We start from the raw sequence: 24,357 nt of genomic DNA, 5'->3' as shown, positions 1-24,357 counted from the left end.
TTCCCAGCATCATTTGTTAAAGAGGTGCTCTTTCCTCCAGTGTAAATTTTTGGCCCCTTTGTCAAAGATCAAGTAGTTGAATGTTCTTAGAGTTGTTTCTGCACCCTCTGTTCTGTTCCATCGATCCACGTTTCTGGGGTTTGTTTGTTTGCTTGCTTGCCCACTTTTGCCAATACCAGTGTAGCTTTGTAGTATAACTTGAAGTCCAGAATTGTAATTCCTCCTGCCTTGCTGTTGCTGCCCAGGATTGCTTTTGCTATTCTAGGTCTCTTTCGGTTCCATATGAATTTTAGGGCTGTTTTCTCTAGTTCTGAGAAGAATGCTATTGTTATTTTGATTGGGATTGCAATAAATCTGTATATCAGTTTTGGAAGTATGGCCATATTTACTATACTGGTTTTGCCTATCTAGGAGCAGGGGATATCTTTCCATATTCTGATCTCCTTTTCTATCTCCTTTTTTTTCAAAGTACTGTAGTTTTTATTATAGAGGTCTCCCACTTCCTTGGTTAGGTTAATTGCTATGTACAGTATTTAATTTTTCTTGATGGTATTGTGAAAGGCATTGTTTCCCTAATTTCTTTCTTGGTGAGTTTATTATTGGTATATACAAAAGCTATTGAGTTTTTGTGTGTTGACTTTGTACCCTGCTAGGTTACTGAATCTGGTTATTAATTATAGGAGTCTTTGGGGGAAATTTTTGGTTCTTCTACATAGAGAACCATGTCATCTGCAAATAATGGTAATTTAACTTCTTCCTTTCCTTTACATATCCATTTCATTTCTTTCTCTTGCCTGATTGCTAAGGGTAATGTTTCAAGATCTATATTGAACAGCAGTGGTGTTAGTGGACATCCTTGTCTGGTTCCTGATTTTAGAGGGAAAGCTTGCAGCTTCTCCCCATTTAATATGAAGTTCGCCATTGGTTTTCCATAAATGGATTTTGTTAGATTGAGATAAGGTTCTTTTATACCTATTTTCTTCAGGATTTTTATCATGAGGGCCGGGGACTTAGCTCAGTGGTTTTGCTGCCTGCTGTGCAAGCGCAAGGACCCGAGTTCGATCCCTGATACCAAAAGCAAAAAAGGATTTTTATTGTGAATGGATGTTGAATTTTGTCAAATGCTTTTTTTGCATCAATTGAGATGATCATATGATTTTTTTCCTTGCTTTTGTCTAGCAATGTATTACATTTACTGCTTTGCATGTGTTGAACCATCCCTGCATCCCTGGATGGATCCTACTTGGTCACAATGTATCATCTTTTTGATGATTTTTTGCATCCTGTTTGTCAGGATCTGGTTGAGGATTTTTGTGTCAATGTTCATTAAAGAGATTGGGTTATAGTTCTGGTTTCTGGTTAGGTCTTTTTCTGGTTTTGAAATCAGTGTAATGCTAGCTTCCAGGAATGACTTTTGGATTACTCCTTCTCTTTCAATTTCATTAAAGAGGAGTATTGGCATTAGATCTTCCCTAAAGTTCTTGTAGTATTCAGCAGTGAATCCATTGGAAATGGCTTTTCTTAGTTGGTAGGTTTTTTTTATTACTTCTTCAGTCTCATTGCCTGACATTAGATTATTTAGGATTTTTATGCCTTCTGGTTCAGCTTTGGTAGTTCATATATATCTAGGAATCTATCCATTTCTTCTGAATTCTCCATTTTATTAAAGTACAGTTTCTTGAAGCAGATACTAATAAATCTAGATTTCACTATAGTCCATTGTGAACAAACTGGATATTGACATACCATAAGAACAAATAATGTACCACCCTTAACTTTAGAAAATAAGTCTACAATTATAGTATAAACTCTAAGACAAATCAAATATTGCCATACAGCAAATATATACTAAATGCAATAACTATACCTCCAGTAAAAGGATTCAATAGTAGTAACACAGAGTTAGCTAACTATCTCACAATTAGTAAAGCTAATAAGGAGTTGGGAATGGAAGAATGCAAAAAATTTTTTTGAAGAATTAGCCGGGTGTGGTGGTGCACACCTGTGATCCCAGCACTTGGGAGGCTGAGGCAGGAGGATCGCCACAAGTTCAAGGCCAGCCTGGGCTACATAGTGAGTTCAGGACCAGCCTGAACTACAAAGCGAGACCCTGTCTCAAAAAAAAAGAAGAAAAATTAATAAATGGAGATGAGAAAGGGGAAAAGAAAAATGAGACAAAGGATCTTATTAAGGAGTAGAATGATATTTACAGAATTAAAGTAACAGAAAGAAATGAGAATTAGAAGATGAAAGAAAAAAGGAGAAAAATAAATAATATGGAGAATAAAAATAGAAAAAAAAAAGAGTAAGAAAAAGAAGAGAAGAAAAAAGAAAATGAGCCCCGAAACAGGAAAACATATTTGTTTTTTAACTGTACTTTGGATGAATGATTTTCTTCTAGGATCTGCAGTGTTGGGGTCCAGCAAATCTCTGTTTTCTCCCCCTGACCTTATGGCCTGTGCGTTGGCGAGGTGCCCTCTATTCCAGGTGCCCCTCTGTTTAGCCTAGCTGTGGCAATGTCCCTGACGAAACCTGTTCTTGCTGCCCTTGGTGGATAGGGAAGGCTCTCAGACCAGATCTGCGCTGGATGCAGGCAGCGGGCCAAGGGTTCTAGTACTTAATGCCAGGAGACGAGACATTTTCAGGCCCAGCTGTTTCTAAGCACCTCAAGATGAGTGACTCACTCCTCTTCGGTGTGGCCCCCCTCAGAAAGGAAGGGCTTCTGAGGGAAAAGACTGCACCTGGGCAAGAGCTATGAGGAAAGTTCAGACGCCAGCTTGCCTTTCCCACAGTCGTCTACTTCGCCCTGCGTCTGTCCCTGATGGTGGCCTGCCTGCTGGAGACCATCTGCATCACCCACCTGCTGCACCTGAGCTCCACCCAGCCCCCACCCGTGCCCTGCTGGCTCCACTCCCTGCTGCTGTGCTGCCCAGCCTGGGTCAGCCCCACACCGGCCCTCCTGGGCCTACTTCCTGCTCCTGCCTCTTCCTATCTCTGCAAACCACACCTTAGACTTCCCCCTGGTTTTAAAGCCAGCCAGATGCAGGCTACTTCTGAATCCTAGCCGCTTTTCCCAGTGACTACCCTGTCCTCTTCTGTATTCCAAGAGCTCTAGGCCAACACTACCAACCAGGCACAGACTGGCTCTGATGATCTCCTGACTTCTCCTCTGTCAGGCTCCGCAATCCTGCACACTTTCAGTGTCCACAAGCCACACCTAGACACCTCATCAATAGAGGAGTGAGTCAGTGGACTCTGTGTTTTTTTTTTTTTTTTTTTTGGTACTTGGGATCGAACTGGGGTCCTTCCGCTTGCAAGGCAGGCGGTGGAACCACTGAGCTAAATCCCCAGCCCCAGTCTGTTCTTGATGGATCCCCCATAAACAGCTTTCCAGGAAGCCCTGGCTGCTCAGTATACTTGTGGTAGGTCCACCAACACTGAGGTAGGGAGTATACTTGCAGAAATTTTGAAACTTCACCCCAAACAGGTATAATCTGATTTTGTAAGTGTTTCAGACACTGTCAGAGTTTTAGAAGAATAAAAAGGTCAAGTCTCATTTGGAAGAAATTATGTAGTTTGTAATAAAATATTTACAAATGCCTAACATTCCTTTCATCAGCCATTTCTTTTTCATTCTATCTTTCTCATTCTTGAAATTTCTCTTTGAAATAAGTCATATATTTCATTTTTTTAAATTCTGATAAGTTCCTCTGATTTCACGTCAAACAGAATGGACCTTCTGAATATGCATGCTTGGAGAATGGCCAGGAAGGACACCAGTTAGAGTTCAGCTTGAATAAACAGCCATTCAGCCACACAATGGACATGATAGGGAAAAGTTTTAGATAACTTAGTAGATTGAATATTAAGGTAGTTGTAGAAGCAAAATAAGTAATGTGTTCTTTTAAGATTTGTTTTTCCCATAACTCTCCTTGTTTAAGGTGAAGGTAGTCTGACTCTAACCAGTAACTTCATTAACCTAACAAAATTGCAATGGCTGGGTGTATTTACAATGTATATGTGCCTATCTTGTGTCTTGTGTCTGTGACTTGTAAAGAGGAACTGGGATTGTATTTACACATCAAAGACAGCTAGGGATGAGATAATGGCTAAAAAGGATATAAAAAGGGAACCCCTGAACAAAGGGGGCTCAGATACTAACCAGATCAGTTTTTGGCAGTCCCTCCCACTCGCGAGTAGAAATTTTATTATTTTACCCAAATTCTGTGTCTCCGTGTATTTCTTTCCAAGATTTCCGGAACAGATGTTATGGAGAAGTTACCTAAAGCAAGGATGTAGATCTTTTCTGTTTTGTTTTTTGAGACAGGGTCTTCCTATGTACCCCAGGCTGGCCTTGAACTCACAATGATCCTGCTGCCTCAACCTTTGAAGTGCTGGGATCACAGGTTTGTACCACCACACCCGCCAAGGATGTAAATCTGTGTGAATGCCATGGAAATTGGCCCATGATATAGTGAGTAGAGAAAACAACATGTATACAGAATTTCTGCAAAATAAAAGATAGGAAGATCATAGATAGATGGATAGATAGATAGATAGATAAATAGAAAGAAAACAGGTGAGAAATATGTATGGATAATAAGACACCAAAGTATTGGTAAACTTTGTGCTAGATAACAGAATTGCGAGTGATTACTATTTTCATTTATGTCCTTGTCTGAATTGTTTCCAATTAGTATGTTTTACTTTTACTATCGAAAGGAAAACAACAGCTTTTAAAAGAAGTGTCCTGGGCCAGGGATTTAGCTCAGTGGTTCTGCCATCTACCTCGAAAGCACAAGGTCTGGAGTTTGATCCCTGATACCAAAAAAAAAAAAAAGAAAAAAAGAAATGTCCCTTGTTAATAGTACTTCACACATTCATCAGCAGATAACATCATGATTTGGATTCTAACAGCTGGTTGGGCTCAAGGCCCTACTGAGAAGAGACAGAAGTTGAAAGGAGCCAGGTGTGGTGGCACACACCTCTCCTCCCAGCACTCAGGAGGCTGAGGCAGGAGGATCGCTGTGAGTTCAAGGCCAGCCTGAGCTACATAGTGAGACCCTGTCTCAAAGAAAAAAAAGAAGTTGAAAGGGAAAGAATAACCAAAAAAACTTTCCAAATTATATTTTAATTAGGTGAATACATTTCAGGAATTTATTTACATTTCTGCCTCCTCTAAGAGAATGCCCCTTCCTAAACCACGGAGACAAGGTCTCCTCCATTTTCATTGTTTAGCACACAGTACCAGGCCCAGTGATCCCAGATGCTTAATGCAGACTTAATGAATGAGTCAGTATGTGATGAAGGCCGGCCAGCCACAAATCTACATTTGTGGCTCATCCCTCATCCTATCCTGGTTAATTTAGTTTCAATTCATTTTCCATATCTAATGTGGAAAATTAGCAACCCATCTTCACATGCCAACTGAACTATCTCTAGTTCTTAGAGATGTTATTTACACATTGACAAAGGTATTTCTGTTATCAGATTCTCTTGCTTCCTTCTTCTTTCCACATCTCAGAACATATTTCTCATTTAGAGCTCAGAAATTCATCCTTGGCTTTTGCCAATAACTTTAAATGAACGGTGTCTACCAAGTATTTGAGGAATCTCCAATTTCTTTTTTTCTTTTCCTTTTTTTTGAAGACACTGTATTTTTCCATGTCGCTGCTGCACAGACCGTCCTTGAACATCTAGGATTAAATGTTTCCCCTCTTCCTGAGTTCGATCCCCTGTACCAAATAAATAAATAAATGTTTCCCCTCTAATAGTTGGGACTATAGACACACTCCAATGCAGTTTCTTTTCTTTTCTTTTCTTTTTTTTTTTTTTGGTACTGAGGATCAAACTCAGGACCTTGCATTCGTGAGGCAGGCGTTGGGACCACTGAGCTAAATCCCCAGCCCCAAGGTACAGTTTCTTAAAATCACCTTCATATCACTTCTTTTTCCTCCCCCAGGAGGAAATGGCATCTATTTCTCTAGATGGCATTTTGCAGGTTGTCCTCAACCTCATCTACACATGATGTTAGGTTTTCTGTGCCGAGATTATCACTGAACAATACCCTTCCCCAAGGAACATCCTGTTGATAGACTCAGGTTGAAGTGAGTTTTGTGGCTCACATGATCTGACAATGAAGCAGGATATTTTAAACTATTATTAGCCTAGACACATCAGCAGGAACTTTCAGGCTGTTTCACAATGGGTGTGGCATGCTGCTGGTTTCTGATGTCTCATTAAAAATATATATACATACACACCTTTATATATATGAAGGAGCCCTTGTGACCATAGCTTGATTTCCGTTTTCTTCATTTTGTATACTGTTACTAACCTCTGTCAAGAGTGTAGACTGGGGATTTGTCACCTCTGTGTTTAAACTGGCCCATTGTTCCTAGAAATAATGTTCTTATCATATGCTTGCTCATGTTTCTAACTTCGAGGGTTGTCATTTCCACTAACTCTCCACTCCCTCCTTTCCACAAGTAGTGTCCAGAGATATGCTAACAACCTTCTCACATCTCAGTGTTTATTTTCTTGTTACTTAAAACAATTTTGAGATTTTCTCCAAGAAGAATTTCTTCCTTTTTTTTTTTCGGCACTTCTGTATTTCTGACCATTTTTACTGCATGCTTTTGTTTCACTTCTCCATCACTCCTTGATCCTTACCACCTTCTGGATATCCCAAATACCCATAGAGGTTGGGCATGGTGGTGCACGCCTATAATCTCAGCACTTGGGAGGCTGAGCAGGAGGACCACAAGTTCGAAGCTAACCTGGGCAACATAGTGAGTTCAAGTCCAGTCCAAACTGGGTGGTAAGATTCCGTCTCAACAAAACAAAATCTATCAATAGTGTCATATTTTATACTTACACCCTTCTCTTTTATCTCTCTTTTCTCTGAAAACTAACTTCATCTGTGTGTGCTCTACTACTATTATCTCCCTTTCCTCCACTACTCTTCCTGTACTTTTCCTTATACCAATCTTTTCACTGTTATTTCTCCTTAATCTCTTTGCTAGCTCTTTTGAATTTATCTCCCATCCATATCTGACACTTAAGAAAACCAGTCTATATAATCATTCCTAATAAATGAGAGTAGATGTCTTTGATATTGATTAGTCCACATACACAGGATGATCAAAACATACAGTGTGTGTGTTTAAATTTTAAATACTACTGTAAAAGACATATTGTCATGAATCCTCCTCAGAATACTCTGCCATGCTTCACACACACTTACCCTATTGTTTTTGACATTTTCTGAAGAAGTTCTGGAAATCCTCCTTTGTGTATCTTTATAAGGTGTGATCAAAAAATACAATGAATGCTGCTGTTGCATTCCATTTAATGGAAAGGCAGGCTCGTACAAACATCAGGGTGCATTCTCATCCACTTTATTCACCAGATCTGGCACCGTGTGACTTCTGGCTCTTCAGAATGACCATGAAAGCTAAATGTTTTGCACCATTTCAGGACATTATGGCAGTCACAACAACACAACTAGACACTCCAGAAAGAGGGCTTCCAGGATACAACTAGGTGTAGAAATCTACGCAAAATAGGTAGCACTTAAAATACACCAGGAGTCCCACCTGCCCACACCCTAGTGCCTCGGCTACACCTGAGCAGCTCACCCACTGGCATCTGGCTGCCGCACCTGGGCAGGGCGGATGGGTCCCAGGAGACTGGCAGGTCGTACCACCTGCAGAAGCCTCCAAGTAATTCATTTTTCCTCACTCCAGTATTAAGAATTATACCACATGGAAAACATATGAATGGGTCGCCTAAGAAAAAGGAAGACTTTATATACTTCTTATATTCAGATTTCTCTGGAGTGAACAGAAGTACAGATGGAGCCAATGAAATTTTTCATCATTGCTATAGTGTCAGTTCTATAAGACAGCCAGACTTAAAGTAATTTTAACAACAAAGATGATGATTCTAATAACAAGACCTCAAATGTCTCACCAAAATTTGCAGAAGAAATCAAGGCTGGAAGCAGAAATCAGAACTGGATGGTTCCCAGTCTTGTACTTAGAATTCTGGACCACGCTCGCTTCTCTGTAGGTTAGAAGGACTAATTAACAGCATTGGTGTATTTTGTACAGGTCAGTGAAAAAACAGTGCATACCATAGACTTCTTTTTGCACATTTGTATTTATCTAATAGGTTTTATTGAGTAATAGTAGTATAAAAATAGGTTTACCTTTTTTTTTTTTTAAGAAAAATCTGCTGATGTTGAAGTTTGTAATAAAGAATGCAACTCACCTGAATCAGCAGACTGGCAACCTCACCAAGGAGAGTCCTACAGAAGTCCACACTGCCGAAGATGTTCCAATTGCTGTGAGAATGCGTGCGATTTGAGAGGATTACGATATAGAGACAGAAAACAATGCCTCTGCAAGTCTCCAAGGCCAAACTGAGGAAGAGCCACCCTCTAAACTTTGTAAAATTCTTTTTTCTTCTTTCTTAAATTCTTCTATTGGTACATTTTAGGTATACAGTATATTTACATTTATCTTTGGGTACTTGTACCTGTACATGATGGATCTTGGTTCTTACTTTTTCCCCATTACGTGTCCTCCCTTCACCCCCTCCACCCCTCCCTATTTACAAAGACTTTGTTTCCATGTTTTCCTCTTCTCATTTTTTTCCTTTCCCTTCTTTCTTTTCCCCTCCCCCTCCCCCTTCCCCTTTGGATATTTTCTTCCTATTTCACATTATCAGTTATTCATTTTAATCCTTATTTACTCTTTCAATTTCTCACACCAGAGATATAAAATTCTTGACAAAAGCCAAGCTTTGAATGTGACTGCCCAGCAGAAATGGCCTCTATTAATGTGAATTCAACAGTAAATAGTTTTCTGTTTTAAAGATATTGTTCTGATTCTGAAGTATAAAGGTACCACCAATTCAAGCCTGTGTGGAATATGCAAGGCAAGTTTCTCCACCAACCTGCCTCTGATCAAATATGCCAGCTTACACAGGGGAGTCTCTACATTTGTAAAGACTGTGACTATCAGGTGCGAATTTTTGAGAACCCCAGCCAGCACACTGTGGATGCCCACTTTACCCATCACCTCTACTGGTATGAGCAGTGCAAGCCCAGTTCTCCTCCAACAGTGAGCTCTCCCTACATTTCCAGGAGCACAGCTGTCACGAACAGTACTTGTGTCGGTTCTGTGAACACGAAACCAAAGGTCCAGAGGACTTGCACAGCCACGTGGTCAATGAGCACACGTGTAAATTAACAGAATTGAGTGGTAAGTATAACAATGGAAGGCAGGTGTGATGCCGCGTGCCGGTAATCCTAGCATTCAGAAGCACTCAGGTGGCTGAGGAAGGAGTTTGAGGCTACGTGGGCTACATAGTGGGTTCAAAGCCAGCCTAAACTACCTAGCAAGACCCTGTCTCAAACACCCCCGCCCCCAAAACACCTCAAAACAACAGAGAACAAGTATAGCACAGCCTGTTGAACAAAATGACCTTTGGCAAATGTAAAAACTTCTTTTCTTCTGTATTTTTTTTTTCTGGTGCTAGGGATTCAACCTAGGGCCTTTGCACTGAGCTAAATCCCCAGCCCTGTTTTATTCTTAGCATCTCACCAAGTTGCTATGCCATTCTCCTGCCTCAGCCTCTGAGTTGTGAAATTACAGCCACCTACCACCAATGCCCAACATAAACAGTTCTTTGTGTGTCAAACATGTGATTTTCAGAGTAGCATCCTATGAATGTTAATGGGCCTGTTACCATTGAACGTACTACAACATTTCCTTCTGTTGTGATGACAGTGGGAAAGGCTTTTAAGTGTGTTAGACTATCAAAAGCATTTACGTTCACATTTATCTGAAGGGATTATTTATGTCAGTAATGTGAATATTGGACAGGACCATCCTCATTATCTGGAGGGTCTTCTGATAAAATATAAGCCACAAGGTTGAGGGGCTACTCAGGTCTCCTTGTGACCACTCCTTCTGCTCCTCCTCATCACTTGGTCTTCCAGAATCGGAAGTCAGTAACTTCTTTTGGAGTCTGTCTTGGAAGTAGAGATATTTGGCTTCCTCTTTTTCTTTTTCTTGGTACTGGGGATCGAACTCAGGTCCTTGCGCTTGTGGCTTCCTCTTTTGGGTCATCTGATACCCATGTGGTCAGGCAACTCTACAGTTGTGGATTTGTACAGTCATTAGCTCATGCACCTTACCGTAAGGATCAGTGCCACAAGGCCCAAACACACTGAGAGAACGCCACGCCTCAGCACTTGCCTCCTCACAGCTGAGCACAGGCTTGAAATGAAGCTTTAAAAATGCAGCCTTGGTGGTGGAGAAGCCTTCCTTTTCCCTCAACCAACTGTAGGTACAAAGGAAGAAAATTAGAATTATTAGAAATTATTAGAAATTAGAAAATTAATTCCTTTCTATGGGTCTGTGAGCTGAGGGCATCAAGCCATGGAGAAGACCACACTACTTGTCTTTTAGCTTATGTTTTGTTACTAATCATTCAATCCCTGACCGGATGAGTTAATATTTTTGTATCAGGAAAGACTGACACAAGGTATTTTTTGTTTTCCTTAAGTGCTCTGCCCCCAAGATGGCTTCTTGAGGGTCCCCTGTGATGGCAGATTGTGCCAGAAGTGGTGATAGCTTGTGAGGAAGGCCACTCAGAGGCAGAAGTTGGAGGTAGGATTAATTAAATTCATGTTCACTGACCAGTGGCCTAGCAGGAACCTCCTGGCTCTTCCTCACCAAGCACAGACCTCCGGTCCTCGGTTTGGACCTCCAAGACTCCAGCACACAGCCTGGGCCCAAGTGGACTGACTGACCACTGGCTGTGGCCCAAGGCCAAATATACTGGCATCTCCTCACCAGAACATCTTGGCTGCCCACATGAGGCACTTCTCTGCCACAGTCTATTTCAACAAAGCCCAGATGATAGCGTTTTTTTGTTTTGTTCTGTTTTGCTTTTGTCTTTTGCTCTTACAAGCAACATTGTAGTGAATAGAATAATATTTATCATTTATACTATAGGTTGAACAAAGGGCCTTTGTACTGAGATATTTCCCCATCTCTTATTTATTTATTTATTTATTTATTTATTATTGAGACAAGGTCTTATTAAGTCTCTAAATTGCCAGGCTGGGCTCAAATTTAAAATTCTCCTGCCCTAGCCTCCCAGAGTGCTGGGATTACTGGCATGCACCACCACACCCAGCTGAATAATCTTACCAAATTCTTATTTTTGTCATTAGGCAGATGAGAAAATTCCCAGAAGTCCAATGCTGGCTCAAGAGGGTATACATTTGGAATATTGACAGGTACTGCCAAATTGTCCTCCAAAAGGCTTGCAACATATGACAGTGCTATTTCTCCCACAGCCTCTTCAACAAAATTCGTGGTCGAACTTGGATTTTTGCCAATCAAGATGGGGAAATAGTGATATTAGCGCAGTTTTAATTTATGTTTTTCTGAATGTGGTTAAAGTTAATTTTTCTGAAGCCCTTTATATTTCTTATAGATGTGGCAGGACCGTGTCCATTTTTCTACATAAATTTATAGGAGGAGTTCATTAGGATGGAAAGATTAGCCTGTTGCTAGGATATGAATTACAAATACTTTTTCCCAGTTTTGGGTTTGATTTTGACTTAGCAAATAAAGGTTTAGTCACACAAAAGGTTTTCTTTTTTAGTCTAATTGGATTTATTAATACTTTCTTTTATAAGTTTTAGATTTTTAGATGTAGTTAGAAAGAATACGACACTTTTGCTTTTCCTTGTTGTACTGGGAATTGAACACAGGGCCTTGAATATGCTAGGCAAGCATTCTAATACTGAGCTACAACTCCTTTTTTTTTCTTTTTTCTTGTGACTTAGTCTCATTAAGTTGTCCAGGCTGGACTTGAACTTGTCGTATCAGTCAGCTTCTCATTTTCCAATTGCTAGACACAATACTTAACACCCAGAATTTAAAGGAGAAAATATTTCATTGGCTCACATTTTTCATCTATGATTGGTTGTTTCCAAGGCAGAGACGTCATGGAGGAACAAATTTCCTCAGTTCATAGCTTCACTTTGTGAAACTGACAAGGGGTGGATGTTGATCTGATATGTCAACTTCATTAGATTAAGAAATGCCTAGCAAGTTCTGGGTGGTGGCACACGCTTGTAATCCCAGCACCCTAGAGGCTGAAGCAGGAGGATTGCCACAAGTTTGAGCCCAGCCTGGGCTACCTAGTAAGTTCAAGACCAGGATGAACTACATAGTAAGACCCTGTCTCAAAAAACAAAAAGCAGGGCCGGGGATTTAGCTCAGTGGTTCTGCTGCCTGCCTTGAAAGCACAAGGACCTGAGTTCGATCCCCAGTACCAAAAAATCCAAAAAAACAAAAAGCAAAATGCCTAGCAGATTAGTAAAACATGCTTCTGGTTGTATCTGGTTGGTCATAGAGTCATGGCCTTGGGTACTCTATAGGTTCCCTCATCCATTCCTCTCTGACACTGTTTCCCTACTCTGCTTTATACCCAAACACAGCTCCTTAAACAATACTTAATCTCCAAATAAAGACATAGCAAGTTCATAATTCTGCCAACCTAATACAGCTCTCCCAAGTACAACTGGAAACGCAAAAATCCCTTCCCCAAAGTCTCAACAGTTCCAGGATTTTTCAAAAGTCTAAGTCTCTTCTGAGACTCAAGGCAAACTGTTAGCTGTGAACCTCTGTAAAAATAAAAAACAGATTGCATAATCCCAAGGAGCAATGCTACATGGTATTCATTCCCATTCCAAAAGAGAGAAATGAAGGGTGGGGCTAAAAAAGAATTGGACCAAATCAAAACTGAAACCCAGCAAGGCACACATTAAGTCCTGTAGCTCTATATCTGGTATCCAGGGCACATGGAGGTAAAATGTGAGTTCTAAACTTGGGCAGTTCCACTGCTATGGCCTTGGTGGTTGCATCCCACATGGCCTCTCCCTCGGGCTGGCCCATAACTTCCTTTGGCAGACATTCCACATTCCTGGAATCTCCAACTTCCTGAGGTCTTCCAGCACCTTTGCCTTCAGTCCCACAGATTCAGGCACTACCTTCTCAGGGGCTCTTTGCCATCTGGATGGAAGCCTCACTGACCCTGCAAGTCTTGATCTGCATGCTGGTAAAAACAGCATCACATGGGGCTGGGGATTTAGCTTAGTGGTTCCACCACCTGCCTGGCAAGCACAAGGTACCAAGTTTGATCCCTGGTACAAAAAAATAGCATCACATGGATGACAAAGTAAGCAGTAGCCGGGCCCTGTGCACCACTGCTGTAGTGCACTCTGGGTGCCTGGGTGGCTGAGCACAGTGAAATGAATCCAGCAGAACCAATTCCCCAGGAAGGCCTTCTTGAGCAGGGGTCCTAGGGACTCTTCTCAAATGAAAGTTTTGTATTTTTGCACCCTTGGGCCTGTGATGGGTTGGGTTTTGCTGATTTCTGAGATGCCAAGGGATCTTTCTTCTTATCCCTGTACTGAGTACTTGTTTTCTTTTTAGTGGTACTAATCTCTTCAGCAATTAAACTTTATATATCATTCATTTGGGGCTAAAATTTAAGTTTTTCATTTATTTCTGTTCTGCCTTTTGCCTCTGATTCTCAGTATAAATGTGGCTAAAGCATTTACCCCAGACTTGTGTTCACCCATTATCCTGTACACAGATATTTATGACAGATTTCTACATAATAGCCAAAAACTACACACAACTCAGATATCTTTCAACAGGTGAATGACCAAACAAACTTTGGTCTCACCATGCCCTGAAACATTTTGTAACAATAAAAATTAATAAACTATTACTATATACAATCACCTATATGAGTCACCAGAGAATTATGCCACGCTTTAAAAAAAAAATCCCATCCCAAAAGTTTATATACGATGTAATCTGATTTACATGACATTCTTCAAATAACAAAGTGCTGAAACAGATTAATGATTACCAGGGTTTAGTGGGTGAAAGACAAAGGATGTGGGCATAAAAGGGTGATATGAGGGACCCTGACGTGAATGTTCTTTGTCTTGACTGTATCAATGTCAATAACTTGGTTATAATGTTGTACTATAGACCAGGCCAAAGATTTTCAATGAAGTGAGTATGAATCAGAATGACCTGGGGACTTTTAAGTACACAGGTCCGCACACACACACCTCTCAGTAGGGGAGTAAGGGAGTGTCTGCAACTATGTGCAAAAAGCTGTTGACGGGCCCAGGAATTTAGCTCAGCAGCACTGCACCTGCCTTGCAACCACAAGGCCCTCAGTTCCATCCCTGGTACCAACAAACGAACAAACAAACAAACGAAAAACAAAAAGCTGTTGACCAAATGATTCTCTACTCGTATATATCCCATTATGGTCCCAGGACTGAAGGCTTTTAGAGAAATTAGATGAGGAAGGGCAAACAGGAGTGTTCTGTTTTATAAGAAGGGCAGAATGAAAGATTCATTTGGAGAAAAAATAGAAGACACCTTACCAACAGGCCCTTGCAATTACACAAAAAAGCAATGATGCAGAGACATGCTATGGTGTTAGCTGTGGGGTCAGAAATCTGTTAGTCAGGTTCATGTAATGAAATGGAACTAAACTTCTCAATCAAGCTTAACTTAATAATGACAATAACCCCTAAGGGACACAGCTGGACAAAGGATATACATACTTCTAGGTCTGCAACAAAATGATAACATGTTCTTGGCTTCCAGAATTAGCAGGTGTCCCTGCCACAAGAGAGCATAACTGTTCCTGGTGGCCCATGTCCTGTCCCTGAGGCACAGTTAGCTCCACAAGGATTCCTCGAGGACTCTATCACCAGCCTTATCTGCCCTCGCCCCCACGTCCTCCATCTCCTCTTATTGGAGGAACACAGATTTAAAATCACTCATCTAGGGCCAGGAATTTAGCTCAGTGGTTCTGGCTCCTGCCACGCAAACGCAAGGTCCCAAGTTCGATCCCTGGTACCAAAATAAAATAAAATAAAATAAAATAAAATCACTCATCTAGACAGCCTGGCAAACAATGGCTTCTCCTCTAGTCTTGACCCAATTTCTTGGCCGTCTGGAGCCCAGAAGGCAAACCTAGGCAAGGACAGAACAGGCCACTCTGTCGTGACCTCTCTGGCCATAGCCTCTCACTAGGGAGTGGGCACCTGACACTAGCAGGATTGAAAACCAGGAACCAAGGTGTGGTCCAGGTTCCTTTAAGCTCAACAGTTTGGGGTGTCCTGACAAGTTCATAGAGAAGAGTCTGAAAGAGGAGGGTGGAATGGAGGTGACCCTGCTGAGGGGGATTGCTCCTCTCTGCCTCATTTTCGGCCTTGGACTTCCAGGTAAGGAGGAGCAAGAGCAGAGGAAGATGGGAATACTGCTCTGGACAGCATCCAGAACACTTCTCATTCTCCAGAACTACAGAACATCCAAACCAGATGGGTTAAAATACTCTGCAGCGTCAATGTTTTGGGTTCCTTTTGCAGGCAGATGAGAACCCCATTTCACTGATCAGTACACACAGCCTCTCTCTCATATGCCTGGTTGAGTATCTACTAAATCCCTGTCCTATGTTACTACCTCTCCAATCCTACCCTTCTAGAATGTCCAACTTTTCTTTTCTACCAAGATATGGTAGCTGTGAACAGGGTGGCCTGAGTCCTGTTACAACACCCTAACTCCTTTTCCATCTCACCTGGGAAAATCTTATAGAGATGTGAAGGGAAAGGACAACTTTTGCTGCCCCTGGAATGTGTTTCTTCCTCATTTGGAGACGAATCTTAGGAATCAACTGATGGGAGAAGAGGATGAGAGAGGCATGGGAAGGACTCAGTGGGCAATAGTTAGCCCATTATGTGATAGTCTGGGCCTGGGCTTGAATGAGGCAGACAGAAGAGCCTTTCCGTTTCACTGTACCATTCTACCCACCACATGGTGGATGATCAGTGAGATCTTTGAGGAAGTTACTGAATTTGAAAAGGGTATAAAGTACAGTACATAGTAGGTAGTCCATAAATTCACCTTGAATGCAGTATTCCTTAGATCTCCACAAATTTTACATCACATTCATGTTTACTTTTCTCTAGACATTTCTCTCAGGAAAACCTACAAGTGAAAAGGGAAAACATTTTAGGGGAATTTAGTCCAAGCCTGTGAGGAAGAATCATAATAGAGCTGGAGAGAATAAAGCCATGCTGAACCAGAAAGCCTCCATCCGGGCATCAACTGCAGCATCCCCACCCCTGCCAACATGTCTTCACCCTGACTGCCTACTGGAAATGGCTTCCAGTAGGGAACAGGGACTCTTTACATTGTCAAGCCACATTGTCTTGGTCTAGTGATCAACTGTGAGGGGCCTAAATGGATTTTGTTCAAGTTAGACAGCCATCCCCTGGGGTGGAAGACATGAAGGAGAGAACACAGCAGCGTCTCTGCAGAGAATATTTGTCCTCGAGTCCTCCCTTTATGAGAACATTCTAGAGAAATACATGCCCGATGGGCCCCCATACTGGTTTTTTGCCTACATTTTCCATGTAACTTGCATTTTTCTGACCTATCTTTCTCCTGTGTGAGTTGTGATTGAAAAGCTCCACTGTCACATGAGACCACTTAGGAAACAACAATAGGGTTGGATTATGACCTGATTTTGTGGCATGATTCTGCAGTTTGCGGGGAGGGATTTTTGGAGGGGAAGGATTTTGTTTTGTTTTGTTGTTGTCGTTTTGTTTTTTTAAATTATTAGTCAAGATGTACAGCGTCAGCTACAGACCTTTCTGTTACCTTCCCTTTTTTTTTCTCTCTCTCTCTTTTTTTCCTGGCTTTACTTGCAAAAATCACAATGTTGAAATTGACAGTGCCTGAGGGAATAGATAAACCCAACCAAAATGAGTCCAGTGCTGGTGACAGGGTTCTGCTCTGCAAATCAACTCTGAAAGACATTGATGGGAAATACAGGGAGATGGGTGTACAGTTAGAAGCCCCTAAATAAGCTTCAGTACCCAAATGCACCCAGCATCCAGCTTCAGATTTCCCTTGAGTGGCAAGTGAGAAGCCAGTAAGACTTTGTTAGCGTGGGAAAGGAGACAGTTATTGCCAGAGACAGAAGAAAAATCAGAAACTAAAAGGAAATCACGTAAAAAAATTTTTTAAAAGCACCATGATAACAATATGCATAGTTATCTGTGTAAATAAAAATAAGTGCTGCAGTAAGTATTAATTTCTTTGTCTGGAATGATACACAAGAAACTTCTAACAAGGAGACTCTGAGTTGCAGTGAGTGGTGGAGGGAAAACGTGGCCATTTATAGTATACTTCTCCAGAATGACTGAAGTTTTATCATGTTCCTACTGAACACAGATTAACTGAAAAGCCTGACTAGAAAGGAGGCAATTGAGCAGGAAGCAGTCACCCTGTTGGGCATTCTGGAAATAGTAGCCAAGCTTGGTTTCCAGTTCATCATACTGAGCCTGAGTGCTGAGCAGATTGCACTGAGTATCTGTGTGCCCTGCGTGGACACGTTGCTGGGCCTGGACCAGCAAGTGTGGGGGACAGCAGCTACGTCCCACAAATGAGGGGAGTAAGAGCTGCTGGACATCAAGGACACCTCAAAGATCTCCGTGGGTCCCTTCTTTTGGACCAAATCCTGTTCTATGTCACCCCCAGGATTCTGGCGAGGCTGTCCTCCCTCCCCACCATCTTTCTCACCTCCTCTTGCTGAATCCAGGATCCGGAGTCACCCACTTTTTCCCCAAGACCGTGTGAGCTCTGGCATCACAACCCTGAGCCTTCCTCTCTCCCGAGTTCCCCCAAGAACTCCCCTTTCTGAACGGCAGCTCTGGCCTCAGGCTTATTTAGCAGGTACTGGGGAGCCTTGCTAGTCAGGTGCTCCTCATCCAGCCCCAGAAAGAGCCCCTGTGAGGGTGGTGACACCCAGGGCGACAGGAGAGCCAGTCACCCTCCGCCGGCCTTCAGTCCCAGCTTCACCCGGTTCTTGGGTGCTCTTCCCCCAGGGGGCTGCCAGGGACAGGTCCAGCCCCCAGGTGATGCAACTCCTGCTGCCATTGGCTTTCTGGTTGCCACTAACACCAAATAAATAAATAAATTTAAATCACAGGCCAGTGGATGGAGGAAAGAGGTAAGTTCATTTTAACTCACAGCTTCAAGCTAAATCAAAAAAGAAAAAAACTGCTCCACATGTTGCATTCTGCTTTTAGTTGTTCTTGTTTTTGTTTTCAGACAGGGTCTTGCTTTGTGGTACAGACTGGCCTTGAACTCACTTCGATCCTCCTGCGTCAGCCTCCTGAGTGCTGGAATTATAGAAGTGTGCCACCACTCCAGGCTGTATCCTGCTTTAGCACCAACCATCCAAGAAGCAACAAAACCTTCTCTCCCTGTGACGAACCTTCTACCCCAGGACTGCGCCCATCCACACTGTCCTGCCCCTCCTATGCACACTAGTGCAGGTTCAGTGTGAATGATTTCCGTTTCCTCTCCCCAGAATTTCATTATAACACCCTGGCCCCTTAGATCAGGTGGACATTTTTGCAACTGCTATCCAGCCACAATGCTGGTAGCTTAGGGAACCTGACCCAGGACTGGTCCTTCACCTTTGGGTAGCATCAGGAACAGCTCAATAAATGCTCTATTTCAGAGCCCTCTTAGTCACAGAGGGGTGATCAACACCCTGACACCCCCCTTTCTGAGGCTGCTAGAGACCACCTTCATCACCCACCCACTGCTCCTGAGCCTGCCCAGCCCTGACCCATGCCCCACCAGCTCCACTCCCTGCTGCTGCACTGCCCCAGCCCCCGGAAGATGCCTCTGGCTGCATCCTGTGAGGGGAACCAGGGCCCAGGTCTGACAGGGAGCTGGCACCATCCATCTTTCCTTGTCCCCTTCCTACTGGTGAGCAACCTGTCCTCTCCACAGGCCCGACGGAACCAGGAGTTCTTAGGGAAGGAGCTGGGGCCCAGAGGCTGAGCTCCCGGACCGACTGAGACCCAGCCAGCCAGCCCTCTTGGCCTCCTCCCTCACCCAGGGCTCCTCCTCTGAAGCACCCCAGGGCTCAGTTTCCCCAGCAGGCTGGGCACCTGACCCCAGGCTTAGACAGAGCCACTGTCAGCTCTCTCAGCAGTGGGGCTGCATTTCCAAAGTGTAATAATGACCTCGGATGAACACGTTTATGTTAAAGCTGTTTTTACTGGAAAAGGAAGGATTAGACCCTTTTATTTATTTATTTATTTATTTATTTTTGGTACCGGGGATCGAACTCAGGTCCTTGTGCTTACGCAGTAGGTGGAGAAACCACTGAGCTAAATCCCAGGCCCAGGATTAGAGCCTTTTAAAAAAAAGCTAACATTTATTTTAAAATAAATATGTAGCCGGGGATTTAGCTCAGTGGTTCCGCTGCCTGCCTCAAAAGTGGAAGGACCGGAGTTCGATCCCCAGTACTAAAAATAAAATAAATTAAATTAAATTTGAAAAAATGCAACTATTAACCAAAAAGTAACTTGTGCTACTGATAGAGGGAAAAGAGATTAGATTTTTTAAAAGCTAACATTTATCTTCTTTTAACAAATACTTATGGAGCAGCTGTCAAGTGCTAGGCACTGTTCTGGGTGCTGAGGATACAAAGTAGTGAACTAAAATGACAAAAATCTCTACTCTCATGGAGCTCATATTGGCAGCAATGGGAGGAGACCGACATTAAAGATAAATTCAGTACCAGGCATGCTGTCTCTGCCTGTAATCCCAGCTACTGGGAGGCTGAGACAGGAGGATTGCTTGAGTCCAAGAGGTAGGGGGCACCTTGGGCAGCGCAGCAAGACCCCATCTCCAAAAAAAAAAGGGGGGGTTGGAGTGGGAGTGTTGCTCTGTGGTGGACTGTTTGCTAGCCTAGCATGCTCAAGGCCTGAAGATTTTGATCTACATCACTGGGGAAAGGAGGAGGAGGAGGAGGAGGAGGAGGAGGAGGAGGAGGAAAGGGAGGAGATGGAAGAGGGGCTGCAAATTTAGACTGGGTGCCCAGGGCCAGGCTCCTAATAAAACTTCTTTTTTTTTTTCTAATAAAACTTCTGCCCGCTGCCTCCCTGAATTCTTTCACAGCACCTAGGGTGTTGGAGATTAGGAGAGGTTCGCCAGCTGTGTAAACAGCCTGAGGCCATTGGCTGGGGCTGCTTATCTGTGTTTTAGGGCTAAACTTGGTCCACCTTTAATACACATTTACTGAGCACTTGCCATAGAGGTAAGAAGGAAAGTCCTTGGCTGAGCCCTGTCAGAGACTTGAAGTTGAACCTAACACAAGCGCTGTCCTGGAAGAGCTTGTAGCCCAGGGAAGGGAAAAAAATAAATGTGTTAGATAATTTCAATTAAATGTGCAGCACGGGTGAGCAGTGGTGCTCCGAGCCCACCAGCCACGGTCTCCGGCGCCAGCTATGCCATTGCTCCTGTCACTATGGCCCATTACAAAGCCACCGAGTCGAAGCGCGAGCAGTTCCGGAGGTACTTGGAGAAGTCGGGGGTGCTGGACACGCTGACCGAGGTGTTGTAGCCTTATATGAAGAACCAGAGAAACCTAATAGTGCTTTGGATTTTTTAAAGCATCACTTAGGAGCTGCTACCCCAGAAAACCCAGAAATTGAGCTGCTTCACCTAGAATTGGCAGAAATGAAAGAGAAATTTGAAGCTACTATAGAAGAAAATAAAAAATTGAAAGCAAAGCTTGCTCAGTATGAGCCACCTCAGGAGGAGAAGCATGCTGAATAGGATTCTTCTCAGTTGAAAAGACACTGAAAAATGGTTTTGTATGACTGGAATAGTTTGTATAGTATATAATCCTTTCTGAACAGATGCTATAAAACTTTTAATTTGTTAAATTCACCTATCACACTTTAAATGTTATAAACACATATACTTAGAATCAACAATAATAACTCAGTATAACTTTCTTTGGGTCTTAAAGCAGGAGAATCCAAAAAATGTAAATCCTGAAGGAAACCAAAAGAGCCATTTAATTCATTAAAAAATGTTCTATTTATTAGTCTGATTAGGAATAATAGTACTGGTTGTATTTTACCCAAGGAGGTTTAGCAAGGAGCTGTTGCTTGGTTTAGTTCGGGATACGAGCACAGGTACAATCATGCTTTACAACGAAGATGAGTGTTTATGTTCCCTGTAGGCAACCAGAGAAATCTGTGTGACATACAATGCTTTTGCATGGGTTCCCCTGAATTTTCTGCTCTTGTTTATATAATGCGGAACAATTAACTTCTTTGCCACTACTTTGCCTTAGATAACTATATGTGTGTCGGTTTGAACTGTGACACCACTTTTTTCTTCTATGCAATCATGCCCTGTCTGATAATGTTGCCTTGCTCTGCTATGTACTTTAGTGGGTCCTAGTTGCTCATTAGGCTTTGTGTGTTGTTCATTTTGCATAATAATGCAGATACCCTGTTTGTAATTTATATAACTTTAAACAGAATCACACTGTTACCCTGCCTCACCTAGTTGCTTAGTACAGACAGAGGTAATGTAACGTTCTGGGTTCATGCACAAGCTGGAATGAGATGGGGAATGAGCATTTATCATGGACAATTATAGTTTATGGGTATAATCATATAGTGCTTTTTCCCCCTCGAAGTATTTTTCTAGCTTTGAATTCATTTTATCTTCATTATCCCTGTGAAGTAGGTGGGGCATATATGAGGGGAGGCTGTGTGCTAAATTTTTAGGCCAAAGACTGATACTAACATAAATTATTTACTAACTGTAGAACTTTGGGCACATCAGTTAACTGCTCTGAGATTTACTTTCCTCATCTGTTAAATGAGGAGAACATCTGTGCTGCCTACCTCACAGGGTTGTTGTGAGGGTCAAATGAGAATGTACATGAAAGATTTGTAAATGGTAAAGCACTATAAAAATTTTTTTTTAAATGTGCAGCATGCTTTTAAGGTTTTGTTGAGTGGCATTAAGGAGAAACTGCTATGAAGTTTAAGAGAGAAAAGATGCTGTTAGCAGAGCCCATGGCCCTCAGTCCTGGCTGTACATTAGAATCTCCTGAGGAGCCTTTTAAATAGCTGGCCAGGCCTCAGCCCGCAGCAATTCAAGCAGAGCCTTTGGGGGGCCCAGGCTTCGGCAGGTTTGAAAGCCCCCTATGAGATGCTAATGTCTGCTTGCAGGCAAGAGCCTGTGATTTTCACAGAAACTACAAATGTTAGCAGAATCACAGTCTGGATCCTGAGGGCACGCAAGTAACGGGCAAATTTGTTTACAAATGACTGGTTTTAAACAACCATCAGTGGGCAGGTTATCAGAAATGGTCCTTGGGATCGCTTCTTGGCCTTTTGGCAAAGATCAAGTGTAGAAATGGTCCTTGGTGACATGTCACACTGAAAGCTGAACCAGGAAGAGAGACTTGGACTTGTCAGTCTTTTGGGAGACGCCCATTGCTCCCTAGTAGGAACCTTACTCAGACCCCTTTGAGGTCATGAGGACCTTAGGGTTTATTTGAAAAAGCACATAGTGTACACTGCTATCGTTTGGAGTGTGTGTATGTGTGTGTGTGTTTATGTATGTGTCTGAGGACTGAACCCAGGGCCTTCACACTGAGCTACATCCCCAGCACCTTTTTTAATTTTTTTTATTTTGAGACAGGGTCTCACTAAGTTGCTTAGGCAGGGGTGGAATTTGCCATCCTCCTGACTCAGCCTCCCAAAGTGCAGGGATTGCAGGCCTGTGCCTCCACACCTGGCTCCATTTGGATCTTGAAAGTCTCCAAATGCTGTTGTGTTGAGGGCTTGGTCAACACTCTGTAGTGCTATGGGGCAAGGGGCCAGTGTTGGAGTCTCTGGAGGTCGGGTACTGGAAGAAAGTTAGGTCATTGGGATGTACCCTTGAGGGGACAGTGGGATCCAGTCCCCTCTTCTCTCTGCTTCCTGACTCCTTCCAGGTGAGTAACTGCTCTGCCATGCACTCCAGCTCCGATGTACTGTGCCACTGAGTGGCTGCCAAGCTACCATGGACTGAAACCTCAGAAACCATGAGCCAAAATAAACCTTTCTTCCTCATAAGTTGATTATCTCAGGCTACTCACAGTGATGGAAAACTCACTAACACACATAGCTACATATTCTAACATTAGGACATGTATATTTTTCTTGTGATTTGTAAAATACTTTATATCAATAGTCTTTTTAAAAAGTCTATAAATAAAGCCAGGTATGGTGGTACATACCTATAATCCCAGCACCCAGGAGGCTGAGGCAGAAGGATCACTGAGAGTTTTAGGCCAGCCCAGACTATATAGTGAGCTCAAGGTCAGCTGGGACTACATAGCTAGACCCTGTCTCAAAAAACAATCTATATAAAATTATATTCATGCACTTAGTGAACCACATTTATTAAAAAACAAAGTCACATAAAAGAAATATAAAGCCTGGCACAGTGACACATGCCTGTAATTCCAACACTCTGGGAAGCAAAGACAGAAGAATTAAAAGTTCAAGCCCAGGGCCAGGATTTAGCTCAGTGGTTCTGCCACCTGCCTTGCAAGCACAAGGACCCGAGTTTGATCCCCAGTACCAAAAAAAAAAAAAGTTTAAGCCCAGCTAGGGCAGTGTAATGAAACGCTGCATCAAAATTTTAAAAATGAAGGGCTGAGGATGCAGTTGTGAGAAGGCCCAGTAGCAATATGTACCTATGAATTTCACCACTGACCTAATATTGAATTTGACAAGTTGATGAGCTCTTATGTTTGTCCTTACTGGACAAAAAGAACTCTGCTTGTTTAAGCATTAAGGAGCCCAGATTGAAGTAAAAGTGAGTGGTTTCTACAGTTTTCATGAAACATTGTTGGTTTAGGCCTCCTCTTGATTTGGACACTGAAAAGTTACCTTAATAACAATAGACAACATCTGCTGGGTACTTTTTATATGCCCAGTCTATTGCATTCTTTACTTCATTTGATCCTGACAGATCTATGAAGTAGATATTCATATCATTCTCACTTTATAGATAAGAACACTGAGGCAGAAAGAGGTTCACATCTTTCCTAGGGTCACACAACAAATAAATGGTATAATCAGAATCTGAATTAAAATCTGTCTTTTGTTTGTTCTTTGTTTTTTGAGACAGAGCCTTACTATGGAATCCAGGCTGGCCTCAGACTTGCCTCCTAAGTGCTGGGATTCCAGGCATGCACCACCAACCCTGGGTCAAATCCATAACTTCATCCTATGCTTTAACATATCCGAGACATTCCCAAGCAGTGCAGAATAATAATAATTCTTAAACATGAAAAACTAAGTATTAGACTCAGAAACTAGCTTGTTCAGGCACATAGATG

General features: G+C 42.4%; 2 pseudogenes; both read left to right on the top strand.

Moving 5' to 3' along the window:
• LOC110349409 (zinc finger protein 639-like) overlaps nucleotides 1-10,003 on the top strand; it is a 31,737-nt pseudogene extending 21,734 nt beyond the window's left edge.
• A 9,964-nt stretch (nucleotides 10,004-19,967) lies between these two features.
• Nucleotides 19,968-22,559, top strand: LOC110349405 (c-Myc-binding protein pseudogene; annotated as a pseudogene).
• The last annotated feature ends 1,798 nt before the right edge of the window (nucleotides 22,560-24,357 follow it).

This window comes from Heterocephalus glaber, unplaced genomic scaffold (genome assembly GCF_053883595.1).
Source record: "Heterocephalus glaber isolate CG9 unplaced genomic scaffold, H.glaber_assembly_v1.0 deba00001504, whole genome shotgun sequence".
NCBI lineage: Eukaryota > Metazoa > Chordata > Mammalia > Rodentia > Bathyergidae > Heterocephalus > Heterocephalus glaber.
The sequence above is the reverse complement of the archived record's forward strand: the minus strand, read 5'-3'. Positions and strand labels throughout refer to the sequence as shown.